At 32.8% G+C, this 16,907-nt stretch overlaps 1 protein-coding gene across 1 annotated transcript in view; it reads right to left on the reverse strand.

The window, feature by feature from the left end:
* Cdh12 (cadherin 12) overlaps positions 1-15,132 on the reverse strand; it is a 646,257-nt gene extending 631,125 nt beyond the window's left edge. Inside the window, exon 1 of the mRNA XM_076856175.1 lies at positions 15,056-15,132. The gene's annotated coding sequence lies outside the window, so the exon portion shown is untranslated. The remainder of the gene's footprint in view (positions 1-15,055) is intronic.
* Positions 15,133-16,907: the final 1,775 nt, after the last annotated feature.

The raw sequence follows: 16,907 nt of genomic DNA on the forward strand, positions 1-16,907 counted from the left end.
TGCCCCTGAGTTCAATACCCGGTACCAGGAAAAAAAAAAATCAACATTTTGAGATGACTTCATGATGTTTTGAGCACAGTGAGACACTTCTACAGTAAAATATGTCAACTCTCATTTCATTTTCTTTCAATGATATTATTTGAATTTACCTATTTAGAAATAAAAGACATGATTTTAATTACATTAAAATGTAATTAGTACAGTATTAATGTAATTAGTACAGTATTAATGGTTAGAAAAACAATGACATTTTTATCTTTTCTTTTTAATTGCAGATGAAAAACTATTTGAAAACTTCGAGATTCAATGTTTCATTCTGTGATGTTATGCTAATTAATCACAGGAAAAATTTACACTACTAATTTCAAGTCAAACCTGGCAGCAAGGAAGATAATACATATAACACATATTTATTCTCTCACAACATTGCCTTGCATTTCTTCCCTAATGATTCAATTTGTGCTTTTCCAAATTTAAAGCAATTCATATTATCTAGATTTCAGAGAACTGCTTTGTTCTTATCACATATAACAGCAATGGGTTAATCAAGTCAAGAAATGCCTGCATAACAAGATATCACATAACTAGGTTATATATCAGAGAATAGGAAAACTGAGAAATATGTGTTAATAAATATGTACTGTTCATAAGAAGAAACTTAAGACAGAAAGTCTATAGAGGGAATAGAGAAAAATATGGTATTCTGCAGATTTCTCAATTTGGAGAAAAATATATTCTTGTACAGATTTCTCAATTTTAGTATTTCCTTAATCAGTAATTTTTGAAAAGTTGGGGATGAGCATAACTTTCCAGTTCTTTTCGAATAAATAAAAATATGTTAAGTAAACTTCAGATAACTCTCACCTTTATAAACATTATTTCCTGGATGACTAAAGCTACTTAGTATAAGTACAAATGTAGAAGGCACATAATACTAGGTCCTTGCACAAACTTATAGGTTTTGTAGAAAACAGTGTTTTGTCAAGGATTATCAGTGTGAGTCATGAAGGCAGAAGTACATTTGTTGTTGTTGCTCAATTTTTTTTTCTTTGCAGTAGTCTGGATTCTATATAAACAGATAAATAATTGTGTATTTTTACAGTACAGGGGACAGAACATTTGTTTGTTAGGTTTCCTTAACAAATGCTGAAGACTGAATGGCTTGAACAATGGATATTTATTGTTTCATAATTCTGGTAGCTTAGAAGTTCAAGATAAAGGTGTTGGCAGAACCAGTTTCTTCTAGAGATGATAAGGTAAAGATTTTTCCTATACCTCTATCCTTGATTTGTGGACAAACATCTTCTCTCTGTGTTTTCCATTGCCTCTCTCTATGTCAAAATTTTCTCTTCACATAACACACAGGTCATATTGGATTGGGGCTTATGCTAGTATTTCTTAATATAATACTTAATACTTCTTCAAATACTGTATTCCAGAGAGATTGAGGTAATGGGAATTAAAAAGTTTGCTTATGAATTTCTAAGGGGGTACAGCACATTTACTGATGATATTCCTTATTATCAGAAGTCACAGCTAAAAGAGCCTGACAGAAGCACAGAGCTGTGCCATGGAGAATATTTTCCTTACTTCTTAGTTTATGGAATGTGCAGAAACAAAAACAAAAACAAAACAAAAAACAAAAACAACAACAAAAAAAGAAGGACAAAAGCTCTGGGGAGAAGATATTCAGTGAAGGAAATAATAGGAAGCCCAATATTCACTACTGCATGTCTTTCTAATCCTACAATTCACCTCTTCCATTTTTTTTCCCATTTCCTAAAACCCCTTCTCTTTGGTATTCCTCTACCATCATGCAGCTCCTGTTCTAATTTCTTTAGTCAAAATATTTCTCATCCTGTAAGATCTGTTTCAAGGGCTAACTCCTCCCAAGTGCAACTTCTGTTCTCCTAAGAAGTCAGCAATAATTTTGCATTTTCTACATCATGCAACTCCTTGCCCAATACACTCTTAAACAATCACTGATCCATACTTGTTATCATGACAGCAGTGCAAAACTGGTTCCTGACAATCATTTGATGTCATGTTCGCTCCCATCTTGTGCAACCACTCCAGTCACCTGGCCTTCTCTTCTGTTCCTCAAGTTTCCAAACCTTGTCCTTCCCTTTCCACCAGTTCTTACTCCCCATGGTAATCTCTCCTGGTATTTCATGTCAGCAAAAATGCATTCTGATTATTTATATCTTGGTTTAAATGACTTTATTTCAAAGACAGTTTTTCTAACCATCAATCTGATTTAAACTCCCAGTCTCTCTGTAGTATGTCAACTTCAACTTGCTTGATTGGCTTTATCGTACTTTATTAGTCTTTATTCAGTTTTTGTACATTAATTATTCATTTGTGGATTTTATGTCATACTCAACCATGCAAACACCAGGAGAGCAGCAGAAACATAAGTTTGTTTAAGTTTATCCCCAGGCACCTAAATCAGCTCATGGGATTGTTGGAAAAATTTTTAAATGAATGAATGAATACAATAAATTTCATTATGTATGAATGTATGACTATATGCTAGGGAATATGATTATTTCTAAGAATAGATTTAAAATACAGGGAACACACACCATCTCAAAGATGCTATTATCATTGAAACTAGAATTAAAATGCTGAATTTCATAGAAAAGATTCAATTTCTTACTTTATCTAAATTATTCTTCCATACTTTTAATTTGAAATTCCAAATATATGCATGTGTTTCCTCTGATATCTTCTTGTCAAGAGGAACATATTTCTACATTTTTAGCAGAGCTAGCCATATGATCCAAAACAAGAAATATAAATATCTGATGCTTTAAGAAAACTTGGAACCAAGTTGTAATTTCTTCTTTCTCTAGGCTGAAAACTTAACTTTTTGTGTTAACTTTTTAATCTAAACTAATAGTTCACTTTAGTCACCTTAAGCAGATGTGACTATGGAATATTCGAAATTTGTCTAATATAACTAAGAAACTGAATTCTTAATTTTTTGAAAGGTTACTTAAATTTAAATTTAAAAATTGAATCAGTTTAGGACTGCGGTTGTGTTTCAGTAGTAGAGCACTTGCCTTGCATGTGTGAGGTACTAGGTTTGATCCCCAGCACTACATAAAAAACTAAATAAACAAAAAATATAAGTACTTTCTATCTACAACTAAAAATGTTTTTTTAAATGGATCAGTTTAAATATTTCCTATAAGAAAATTGAAAATGACTTTGTTGATAGTAATAAATTCACTTCATAATAAATTCACTCAATCTTATTCATATAAACACATCACCATGTGTGGCACAAGACCTGATATTATGCGCACTTTGGCTTTTGGAGAAAATCAGGACGAATCTGAAATCCTAGTGGCAAGTTCTGCTTCCTATGATGTGCCAAGAAATAAGTTCCCCTAGCCAAAGGACCCTCCCTATGAAAGGTACTAGCAGTGGTATCTGATTATCTCTAAGGTGCAAATACCAGATCCCTGACAGCCACAGGTTAATTCAGACAAGCCAGTGAGGTCCCCCTGAGGTACCAGGGTAACTGCTTTCTCTTTTTTTATAATAAACATGTGATATTTTAATGTACAGTAATTTATTATTAAGCATTAGAAAAGTAGCATACCATATAACAGGGAGTTAGAAAGATGACATGATAAAATGATTAGAATTCAAGTAAGAGAGAAAGAGAGAAGGAAAGAAGGAATAGATAAGGGAAGAATGCAGGGTAGGAGGGGATACAGATAACATAAGAGTTTTTTGCAGTTATTACAGAGTATAAAAATATGAATTTGTGAATGGACTATGAAGCACTGCTATACAGAATACTTTTAGATTTGAAAATAATTTAAACTTAAGCTATATATTTTTTTCATTCTGAAGGTCTTATTTGAGATCAAACATTTATGTTTCTTGCTTTATTTTTGGTACATATTAATTATAGAATGTGTTATAAGTCTGTTGCTATTGACACAACACAGCCAATCTCCCATAACTCAGTCTTGTTTTCTATTTCCAACTGCAATCTCCATATTGCCTTGCACGAATTAATGTCCTCACCTGGGCTTGAATATATATGTTTAATAATCTGGTGGCCAATTCATCTGACCAGTGTTAGCTGTTCAAACTCAGGTGTTTTTGCCTTATAGCCAGCAATACCCTGTTTGACAGTCTCCAAGGAAGAAAATATTTTTTGCAGGCCACTGAGAATGTTCTTAGTTCCATTCCCAGAGATCAGAATATTTTTTGCTCCTCCAATCACATAGTTTAAACATGCATGTCTCTATAAAAAAATTTACCTTCTGCTTAACATAATTCCTGTGACCTTCAACTAAGCTTTGGACTTATACTAGTTTATCAGGGTGAAATGACTCAATAGAAATATTTCATGTTGGTATGTTGAGTGAGAAGAAGATTGTCAGTAACTACATAGCCAAGGTCCTGCAGCCCACAGTAATGTCTGAGAATATGTCATTGAGAAGAATGGGGCAGGGATAAAGATCAAACCAGTAGACTTTGAAACAAACCTGAAATTTAATATCAAATACAGACAAGTAAACAGCTAATAAAGTCATGTGATTAAAATAAAAGACATTTAACAAAGAATTTGGGGATAAGGGAGACATATGACTGGAACCTCATCCTGGGTGTCAGAAATGGGATGATGCAGGTGATGAAGAATAGAGGGGGACCCATGAGAAGGCAGGTCTGGACAAAATATGGTCGCATAAAATTCCCACAGGCTAGGAATGTGGTTGAGGAACTGAGATTTGGAGCTCATACGGTTTTGCATGGTTCACAGTATGGGGAAAGGACCGAAAAAAAGCTGACAAAACAAAGACTATACCATGATGAGCCTTTGAAGACATAAAAGGTCAGGATAAATATATCACTAGAATTTGCCCACTTGTGCTCTGCAAACTCAAGGAGTACTGAGGGATAAGACTCGAGAACTTGATTTAAGGAATATTATACCCCTTGTGTTCATGCCAAGTCTCACTATTCCCTATCTTTGGGAATACCCATATTGTTTTGAAAGAAAATGTGATGATAATTAAACTATCAGAAGGCCACAATGCAGTACCTTATACCATGAAAGAAATACCAGTTGCACAAATGAAACTCCCTTTTGCACCATTGAAGAAGCATTATCCTGTATTTCACCCCCTTTGTCAGACTCCAGGGATGTACAGGACATATGCTTTCTGTCTGACTTCAAACATGTGCTTAGAAGGCAGGCATCCCTTGGGGCAAGAGGAAGAATAGATTTCAAACAACGTGGAAAAAACAGAATAAATATAGTGTTTAAAAATGACTTTCTCCATCTGTCTCATCATATGCAGCAAAAACTTTAAAGGAGCATTCAGCGCTTCACAGGATCATTCCTTGAAATTCTTCAGTGAAACTGTTTTGAACATTGATTATGATAATCGGCTATTCATGTGTGGAAAATAATTATTAGAAGTGAGAAAACAATAGGATATTCCTGTAGATGTCAATTGAATTCAAGAAGATAGAAGTAACTATGTTCTTAGGAAATGATTTATTGTGCTCAAGGACATCACATCTATCTAGTTTAAGTAGCAACTTTCATAAGATAATGGTGTCTTATGATAAAAAAATGTCTATGAAATGTGTTTGAAATGTTGTGAGATATATATGCATGCAGCATAGACACATATGTATACATATACATATGTATCAGAAGCGTCTATTCAAGACATTTCAAAAATTGCGTTATGAGAAATGCACTTTTAAAAAATAAAAAAGCCACTTTTTGAAAAAAACCCACACCAATAATGTAGTGGAATCTTTGAAAAGAAATATTACCTGATTATGAGAGTCTTAAATGTCTACAATAAAAGTTAGTCATGGTCTCCTGACATCAGGAAAATATAGAAAAAGGAAACATTTCATCCTCTCCAAATCCCAGAGGAAAACAAAAAATATAACTTATTTAGTTAAAAAAAATAAACTGCTTTATTACTGGCCAGACACTGTTCTAAGTATTTATAAATCATGTGTGCAAATTTTAACTTACATCATCCTTATAACAACTATAGCAGAAGCATGTATTCTTAGACATGCAAAACTGCACATGAAAAGAATGGGGCAGGGATCAAGATCAAACCAGTAGACTTTGAAACAAACCTGAAATTAATATCAAATACAGTTAAGCAAACAGCTAATAAAGCCATGTGATAAGATGGTTAAAATAAAAGACATTTAACAAAGAATTTGGGGATAAGGGAGATATACAGGTGAAGGGAGGGAGGCATAGAACAGGCCCCCATGCACACTCCAATAAATAGCTAATGTGGATTGGATCCTAGACAATCCCACAGAAAGTCTCTAACACGATCTCTGTAAGCAGGTGCTACATCTAGCCACTGCAACTGAAACTATTCAGGCAACAGTAAAGGCCCAATGGAGAAGACACAAGTCTGTTAATAGTGTGGTAAATTACGTATTTCATTTTGATTTTAAAGACATAGAAATGTGAGGTTTTTAAAACTGAGTTTACGTAATCTGGGAAAAGTTATAAAACATAATGTGAAAGTGTTTTGATCTGTGTCACTCTGTTACAATCACTCCTTGGTCATTTGAAATGTTTATGACAATTAGTTTTTTGAGAATTTTGAGCCTTGAACCATAAGTATGTTTCTAATTGCTTCAAAATAACACAAAAATGCAACATAAATCTTTTTCAGAGATTTCTCAAAATCTACTGCCTTGATGTTGAAAATGAACTTTATCTTATATTCATTACACTCTCATCAAAATTTTGCTCACTATTCATTCCATCAACACTGCTCCAGTCAACATAAAAAAAATGGAACCCACACTGTGATTCCAATGGTCATTTTTCAGCACTAATTTGTTTTTCTTGATTTCAAGCTACCACTTTACTTATCTATTATCCTGCATTTAACCTTTTTTTTTTTTTTTTTTTTTGGTCTTTTCTTCATGCCCTTGACATTTTTATTGAAATGCTTCAGAGCCAACTTCTTGCACCTCAATCCTTATCTAATTATCTTCCATTTGTGATCTAATTCCACATCAAGTTAATTATATCATTTTGTGGTGCCTGGGTTTTGATCCTATCTCTGTCATTCACCAGTTGTATGATTTAGAAAATGTAACTTTCCCCCCTAGCCTCATGTTCCTCATCTGTGAAATGAGGAGAATATTAATTTTTCCTGTCTCATACAGCTCTTTTGAGACCATTAAAAGAGCAAATAATACATACCAAAAGCTTACAGCACCTAATAGAAAGAGAACATTACATGTTTCTGAATAAATGAGTCTGGGTCAACATCATATCATTTATCTGTCAGGATGAACTCACCACAAAATTTCATATAAATATATCTAACTGCCTAGTCAACATTTCTTCTTAGATTCCTAAGGCAACACAGATTTTATATCCTAGGCAAATGACAAAATCATCCTTCTGTTGCTCAGGCCATATATGATGTAATACTGGATACCTCCTATTTTTATCACCAAATTATTTTGTCTCAATCCTTTTAGTTCTTTCCACTAGTCTTGATATATTCCTATTCCCAGCTAATCTCATTGTTCACATGGATAGTTGTAATTTACTTAAATATGGTACCGTCATTCTAACCTGTTCCCAAACAGCATATCATCACCTCTATCACCAGGTAAGTCCTCTGAGAAAAAATGCATCATGCATGGTGTGGCTCTGCTCAGTTCCACTGCTTCCCATGCCCAGGAAAAAATCCTTACACTGTTCTGCAAAGCCCACAATCTGTACCATCTTATGTCCTACAGATTTTCTACCCTCTCTCCCAGTTTTAGTTACACTGGTCCTCTTGTTGGTTTTTAATTGTACATATTAAATATGTCCCACGTTGGTGACTTGTTTCTTCTTCAGATATTTTTGCATCTGGCTTACACATTCCTTTCAAGTCTTTTCAAATGTTATTTTATTGGGAAGATGTTCTCTAAAGGTGCTTTCAAAATTTACAAACTACCACACCATTTCCCTTCCTTTTGCAATAAAGCAATTGCCTAGTACCATTTTGAATTTTCTCTTGTGTGTGTGTGTATGTGTGTGTGTGTAGTTTTCTGTAAAATTATTTTTCTTTAATCTAAACATTAGGTAGTTTAGTTGATTGCTTTTTGTTCTCATCACAATAATGCAAGCATCAGAATTGTCAGTAACTTTTAAGAATATTTTTGATGCATTTATTGACACCCAGAGAAGGTTCTTGGAATAAGTAATATGTAGACTGCTTTCAAGAACTATTTATGAATAGAATCTATAATCCATTCCCAAAACCAAAGCATTTGGATTTTTTTATAGATGAAGTAAAATTATTGTGAATTAAATAAAGTGGAAATATAATTATCATTAGCTTTAATGTCACTGACTTCATAAAGGCATTTGAAAGATAGACATACAAGATTACCTACATTTTACATATAAATTATTTCTGTCTAATATATTCTTTTCATCTTCAAAATTTAAATTTCAATTCACAAGGCTGGGGTTGTGGCTCAGTGGTAGAGTGCTCGCCTAGCATGCACAAGGCACTGGGTTTGATACTCAGCATCACATAAAATGTAAAATAAAGATATTGTGTCCAACTAAAACTTAAGGTTAATACTTTTAAAAAATTTTTCAATTCACAAATAATAGTTGAACATAGGGCACAATTTGATTTTTGATACATACATACATACTGAGATAAGTAAAGTTAATTACCCCTATTTTACAATTTATATATTGAGACAAATAATTTGTTATTTTTCAATGGTAGTGCATCATTGATTAATAGATTCTGGGACCCAGAATTTTGTGGCTAAATAATACTTGTTACTATGAATTTAAAAGTGATTTAGTCTATTTTTTGTCCACATATACACAGTAAATTTCATCATTTGTTTATCTTAGTACTCAGTCTTATTTTATATGGCAGAAAACACATATGAGTCCCCATGTTCTGTGTCTCCTTCTCTAGAAAGGTAACTGGTAAATACAGCACACTCTTTTAAGAAAACAAAGTAACAACTAACAGTAATGATGTATGTTATGGTTTGAATGTGTGAAGTGCTCAAAAGTTCTTATGTTAATGCATGAGGCAAAATGATTAGATCACAAGATCAAAATGGTACCCTGATCAGAGGATTAATCCATTTGATGAATTACTTATCTGAATGGATTACCAGGTGGTAACTTAGGCAGTTGGGGTGTCGCTGAGGGAATTGGGTCACGGGTATGTTTTCCCTGGCTCCCCCTGCTCTCGGTCTGCTTCTTGGCTACCATGAGCTGAGTAGCTTTCCTCTGCCATGCCCTTGTTTCATGATGTTCCAAGTCACTCTGGGCCCAGAGCAATGTTGTTGGCCAATCATGGACTGAAACTCTGAAACTGAGATTCCCAAATAAACTTTCCTCCTGTAAGTTGTTTTTGTCAGGTATATTGATCAAAATGTCAAGAAAAGGTGATTGATATAATGCACAATATAACAAAGTCAGTATAGTCTCAAATCATCATAATATCTTCAATGAAAGCATAAAATATTTAAATTATCTTTCCTAAGGAAGGAAAAGTAGTAGTGAAAAAGTTATTTAAATGCAGTACTATAGTATTGTAATATTGCCTAGCAAATTGAAAGGATGGTTATTTTCCCCCCACATTGAGTATAGGGTATGTATATTCGGCACAGAAACTGCTAAAATTTCAATATTTTAGTATCTGCTATGTTTTACAACCTGTTTTCAAAGATTGAGCAGTGTAGCCATCTCTCTAAAGAAAAAGAAATAATTATATGCTACTCTGTATTAATTATATACTACAGCTCTCCTTAACTAAAATAATTAATTAAAGACTACATAAAAAAAAAAAAAAAAAAAAAAAACATTGTAGCTGGGCATGGTGGAGCATGTCTAGAATCCCAGAACTCAGGAGGCTGTGGCAGAAAGATCTCAAGTTTCAGGCTAGCCTGGGAAACTTTGCAAGACCCTGTCTCAAAACAAACAAATGGGGCTGAAGATGTAGATCAGAAGTAAAGTGCTCTGTGGTTCAATCCCCAGTACCAAAACAAACAAATAAAAAAAAAAGAATATTTGCCAAGGGATATTTGATACTAAACTATGGAATCAGAGACTGAAATCTATTAGTGTCCTACAAAACAGGGTCATAATTGTCCTTCAATAAGTGATTACATTATATTTTTCACTAGCCTTCTATTTTTGTAGAATTAGTAAATTCACAGTTTTATCATGAATTTGATTTAAAAGAAGACTGGAATAACTAATAAATCAGTATTTTTTTAAAGCTTTAAAATTTGATTATAGTTCCAATTTTCTGCAGAAAACAAAACCTCTCACTGTGTATTATTTACTCATTTCCATCCAAAGACCTTTGATTAGAATAATTTTTCAAATATAAACAGTTAGTAACAGACCATTTATTTACTGAATTTCATAGCAGAGAGCCAGCTGTCTGCATCTCCTTCACTTGACTACTCTTAAGCTAGAATTTTCTCATAACATGCCACCATTTAAAAATGTTCAGCTAAACATGACAATCTTCATAGACTAGTTATTAGTAAGGTTATTTTCTATGAACTTTCCAAGAGTAAATAAGCTCAATCTAAGAAAATTATTAATACCTGGGTATGATTTGACTCAATTTATATATTGCCCTCAAATATTTTTTATCACTCAAAGAATTTAGTTTGTTGTGGAAAAGGCCTCTTTTTAATAAACTTTAAAATTATGTTCTACTGACTTGCAAATGGGAGGTCAGGACTAATTGAGACAATCCCTTAAAACCCTGACACCTTTATCCCTGTACTGAGATTCTGTGCTCTGTATGGTCTGATACTTGGCTTTCCCGTATTGTCTTAGGAGGTTAGGAAGATGAATGCTCATTGCTTTTAATCCTCATCATGATTTATGAGCCTCTTGGTATCCTTTCCCTAGAGCAGCTACAACTGTGTGGCTGTTCTGCCTGCTGCTTAAATTACACAGACATCTGCAAAGTAAATTATGGATTGTTGTCCCGTAGACCATAACCAAGCATTCTCTTCATCTCTCTTGCAGTATTTTTTATTTTAATAAAACAAAGAGCTTGTATGCAGTTACTTGCTTATGTACTGAGGAAATTCTAAGTTAACCTGAATGATAGCACTGTCCCAGGTCATGACCTGTCACATAGTATCAAAACAGCATGACATAAAAGCAGGGTAATGTCAAAGATTTATGAAACAAACAACAAATTTCTCCTTTATAAGAGCCACAGAAACAGAATGACTTTTAAACTTAATTGAATATATGTTCCATGGAATTAAACAATCTTATTTTCTGTGGAAGATTTAATAGCATCTTGTGACCTATGATTCTTTAAAATTAAAAATAAAACAAAATAAACAAAGAAATACAAATTAAATAAAGGCAAATTCATGAAAGATTGGATAGCATTTTTAGATTTTTTTTTTCCTGCTTATATTGCCTGTAGTAAACTTGTTTAATAACCCTGGAGTTTTGCAGCCACTGTGAGGAACTGGAACATCTATTTTTTTTAATAAAAAGTCTGACAGAGTCTAAGTGGAAGTAGTCAACTGCTCCTGTATTTTCCTTTCTTTCCCATCCTTGTTATTCTAAGTGGATGATGAATCATAGTTCCGAATGACAAGTCCATTGTGAAATTCTAATAGGCATGTCTCAAGTTATTAACCTTTGACAATTGCCAAAATTAGAAGTATCCCCACATTTATTTTCTTCAGATGTGCTAATTACAAGCCAAACAATATCTCCTCAGGGAGAAATGGCACTAACAAAATGTACAAGATGATTTCTACTTGTGGTTTACAAAGTACATTTTTTCAAAAGACAGATGGCTCTGCAATTTTTTTTTTTGAACCCTATTGTCAACTCAGCAGGGTGCTATGATCACTAAAACCATAAATGCTCAAATCCACCCCTGGCTGAGCAGCTCAGCCATTCCCTCTGTGTTTCCATCAGTTTCAGTTTCACCTCATCACTGTTGAGATTTGGTGTTCACTGAGGGTCAAGACCTGGTATTCACACCAATGCCCTGAAGACTTGAGTTTTAAAAGACATATCCTTTATCTGTGTGCATGTGTCAGCCAACAGCTCATTTCCAAAACTTTCCTTAGGCTGATACCCTTCGTCTCATCTTCAACATGCAATATCCATGAATCCTGAAGAATTCTATTCACTTAAAACACTATACTCTCTAAATGTATCTCTAGACAAATAAATGTCTTAAATACAAATTGCATACACATACTTTTCTCAAATATTTTACTGAATAGAATAATGAAACTACATTATTAATTAATAAAATTAATTTGTGCTCTCAAAATATCAGAAACAGGTGATCTCCCAATACTTTGGAAACAATTATCCTCTTAAATACACACATGCAGGAACAGACAGGTACACACACCTGTTCAGATTGGTTTTCTACATTCAAAAGGAAACAAGAGCAACAAAACATGATTCCACAGCACAAACCACATAAAACCCACAGGTCAGACATTTTAAAACTTCATTCAAGTTTCTTCATTACCTAGGCCTACTCTTGTAGATTTATTTGCCAAATAGTCTCATATTTGACTCACATTTCATTTCCTACCTCTTCAAAGCCTTTAAAATTCACCAATCATAAAATAATAGTAAAAATCTTCATGACTTATATGTCTATATCCTCTTTTATATGCATTTTTCTCCATTTCTCTTTACAGTTCAGCCAAAATCCTCTTGTCTTTGTTTTCCTACCCATTTCAACCATTACAGGCAGAAAAAAATGCTGACCTTATAGTTATTTTTTTGTATTATTGCAAAAAAAGGCATATTCTATAATTTATCAAAGACTGCTATTTGACCACAAAAAAGGTTATGGTTTCATTTCCTTTATTGTATGATACACAATCAATTAATACCTACCAGGGAATCATGAATATACCTGAGAAGTGGGTAAAACAAGCAGCAAATTTTGTAAAATGTTAATAGAAGAACATTCCCTTCTATCATTGTTCAAGAAATAATTTGTGAAATTGGTGGTGGGATTGTAAATGGGCCCCAGGGAGTTTTTCTTTTCAAAATTAAATTAGAGAAAAGACAATGAATTTCATTAAAAAAAAAAAACTTTAAAGCTATTTGATTATACATATGAATCTTCACTGTTATCCAATGTCACTCTATTTTATTATGACATTCCAGTGACATTATTTTTCAGATCTATTTTCATGTATGAAGTTTGTTCCTTATATTAAAAGGAAAAAAAGAAACAGTAAATTATTGTCTCATAATGTCTTCTGTTTTAATATGAATTGTATTATAGGTGAAAAGGTGTGAACATACTAATTTCTTTACATTTATTATGTTTAAATCATTCTACATCAAATATTTATTTATGTCTTTTATTTATTTTTAACTTTAGTTTTAGCACAGGAAGAACCAAAGGAGAGTTGAGAAAAGTGTTCTCCTGCTCTTATATTTGGACCTTTAGATGATTTAATGCTTTATAAAGCTTCAGAAGAAGAGTTGCATTCATCATTAGAATGAGGCAGAGGCATTGTTAAATAATAATAAATTAGAACCCTTTGAAATTAATTAATTTATTAATTTATTTATTTTATAAAGGAGAGAGACAGAGAGAACGAGACAGCGAGAATCTTTTTTTTTTTTTTTTTTTTTTGTAGATGGACACAACACAATACCTTTTATTTTTATGTGTCTCTGAGAATCGAACCCCAGGTTCCACCATGCTAGGCGAGCGCTCTACCACCAAGCCACAATCCCAGCACAAAATTAATTTATTATTCATGGTTGTACCACACATAATATTTAGGTTGCTATAATCATGGGCTGTACGAGAAAAACAAGTTTCCCATTATAGGAAATAAATTAGAATTATTAATCTCTCTTATTCTGTGTGTGTGTGTGTGTGTGTGTGTGTGTGTAATCTGTAATAAAACCCTCACTCTAAAGCTATTAAAGTGCAAATATGTTAAAAATGATTCAATTTTTCTGTAATTCAAGGATTTGGCAACATCAAGATTGAAAATTTTAAATATTAATGAAAACAAATTGATGGTCAAAAAAGATGAGCACAGGTGATAGATACTGTAATATTTGAGATACCAAAAGGTTGATTACATCTTCTAATCTTGAAAATTTATCTAAATTTTGTGTTTGTTTAGGCACTTGAGATTTGTTGATATAAAATAAATATGTATTTTGTATTTAATGAATAGGGACAGAAACCGGGTTTAAACAAATATCACAGTAAGATTTAGAAGACATATTAGTTTATACATGCTGGCCTTATCTTCTTAACCTTTTCTTTTTGAGTTGTTAAATTAATGACTGATTCTAATCAATTACTGATTGGGAACTGTGAATATCAAGGTTATTTTGAACGACATCCTAAGAATAGACTCTAGTATATCCAGATGGGGAGTGTTAGTATTGCTCTTTATTGTGTCCATGTGGATTAACTGTAAGAGTTAAATATCAGAGTTTAGATCCTTGCCTTTAGCAAAGGAAAAGAAGCTTACAATTGTCATCAAAAGAAACAATTGCATAGTATGAGCCATATTAATATTTATAAAGGCAAGAAAATTTGTGACTTTGAATCTGTTTTCTGAATGAGAGCTTCATATGATGTTTGCCTTTGAAATGAGACACATCCAATTTAACAAATGTAATATCTACTAATTATGAAAGAGTAGTCAAAGTACCATGGAAACAGAATATAAAAGAGTAAAATTAGTTTATGGTTTTTAAGAGGCAAATAACTATTAGGTCTTCTCATATCTGCATACAAATAAAGAGCATGATAAAAATACAATATGGGATTAAAACATAGACTCCTTGATAAAGAAAGATTACTAAAGTTTCATAATTTTGTAGTGTTTTTGTCAACCATCTATAGTATAATCAATATTTTACTATTTCAATTTATGCTAAAATATGTTTAAAGAAATCTTAAATATAATGTAAAATTTGAAGTATTTATTAAGAGCTTAAAATCACACATTTTGATAAGATTTAATTGCAACCTACCTTTAAAACAGCTTGCATCCTTTAAAAGTCCAAACTGCTACTCTATTCCAATTTGACTATGTTCCCCAGTAGAGCCAGTCAGTCAAGTAACAAAGCTAGAAAAAAAAAAAAAGCCATATACAAAAATTTGAATTTTAACTATTTGTGATATTTATTTTTGAGTACATTTTACATTTGAGTACATTTTTAAAATTTGCCAAGACAATAAAGAGAGTTCTTGTGTATCCCCACTCAACTTACATTATTATTAATATCTTGTACAACAAGGGTACATTTCTTACTACTTTAAAAACATTGCAGTAGATAGATCTAAATGAGCAAATATTGATGCATTATTTCTCTAATTTCTCTCCTAATGTCCTTCTTCTGTTCAAGAGTTCCATATTGCCTTTAGTAATTATGTTTCCTTAGTCTCTTAAGCTCCTTTGCATAGTTTATTAAGACTTCTTTTGTTTTGATCACCATAACAATTTTGAAAAGTAATGGTCACACATTAATAGAATGTCCCTCAATGGAATTTGCCTAAAGCATTTCTCATGATTAGGATTGTGTTCTCCCTTTTCATGCCATACCCTTTAGAAGGAAGCCCATAATAAAAACTTCATAACATATTCATTCAGGAGATTCAAAACAAAAACCACAACATCATTTTTCAGGCAGTTAATGAGACAAAATAAATGTTGAATGATATATCAGATATTATCAATAATTGAAAATGGAATAATTGAAACTGACATATATTATTAAAAGTGAACTTGGATACTACAGATGTCAAGAATCATTTGGCTGTATCTAGTAAATGTGAAGATGCAGGTAAGTTATGCCCCAGCAATTCCACCTCTATGAGTACATCTAGACAAAATCTTGTACATGTGCACAGGAGGTATGCATAAGGATAGTTAGTGCAGTTTTGCTCAAAATCCTATACAAATGATATTTTTGAAAAGTATTTTATATGGCAAATGAAATGCAATTAATGCTACTTATTTCAACCATTAAATTTATGAAAATAGTTTTACTCATAAATTGTTATAAAATATTTTAAATATGCTTAATGTATGTGCTTGTGTATATTCAGATATATGCATAGGGTTTACACATGGTTAGTGTGTATGAAGCTGAAGAAGTCAGTCAGGGTTTGGCTACCTACTTGGTAATAACAAGTAAGAATACCATACCAGACTTATGAATAATCACAAAACCCGATCAATATTACCAAGATGAGTTACACATACCTAAATATTCAAAATACAGTGGGTCACCACTTTGAAATTTAGTAAAGGAAGACAACACTAGGATCACGTGTCAGTCAGCCTTTCATTGCTCTGACCAAAATATGTGACAAAATGATTTAGAAGTTTATTTTTGGCTCATGGTTTCAGAAAGTTCAGTCAATGTTGGGCTGATTCCATTGCTCTTGGTCTGAAGTGAGGCAAACCAACATGGTTGAGGGCATAACATAGGAAAGCTACTCAACTCATGCAATTCAGATAGGTGTGTGGTGTGTGTGTGTGTGTGTGTGTGTGTGTGAGAGAGAGAGAGAGAGAGAGAGAGAGAGAATATGAATATGAATATGAAGGAACCTGGAGAAAAGACAAACCCTAAGACATACTTGCAGTGACCAACTTCCTCTAACAAGGTCCCAGTCAGGTATAAATCCATCAAATGGATTAATCCACTTAGGAGGATAGAACCCTCATGATTCAGTCATTGCCAAGAAATCCCACCTCTGAACCTTTCTGCATTGGAAACCATACTTTCAGTATATGAGCCTTTGGGGGGAATGTCCAAATTCAAGACAAAATAGATCAGAAAAAAAATGAAGTTAAGGCTCTTAGTTTACAAAGTGATA

The sequence above is a fragment of the Callospermophilus lateralis genome, chromosome 5 (assembly GCF_048772815.1).
Source record: "Callospermophilus lateralis isolate mCalLat2 chromosome 5, mCalLat2.hap1, whole genome shotgun sequence".
Lineage (NCBI taxonomy): Eukaryota > Metazoa > Chordata > Mammalia > Rodentia > Sciuridae > Callospermophilus > Callospermophilus lateralis.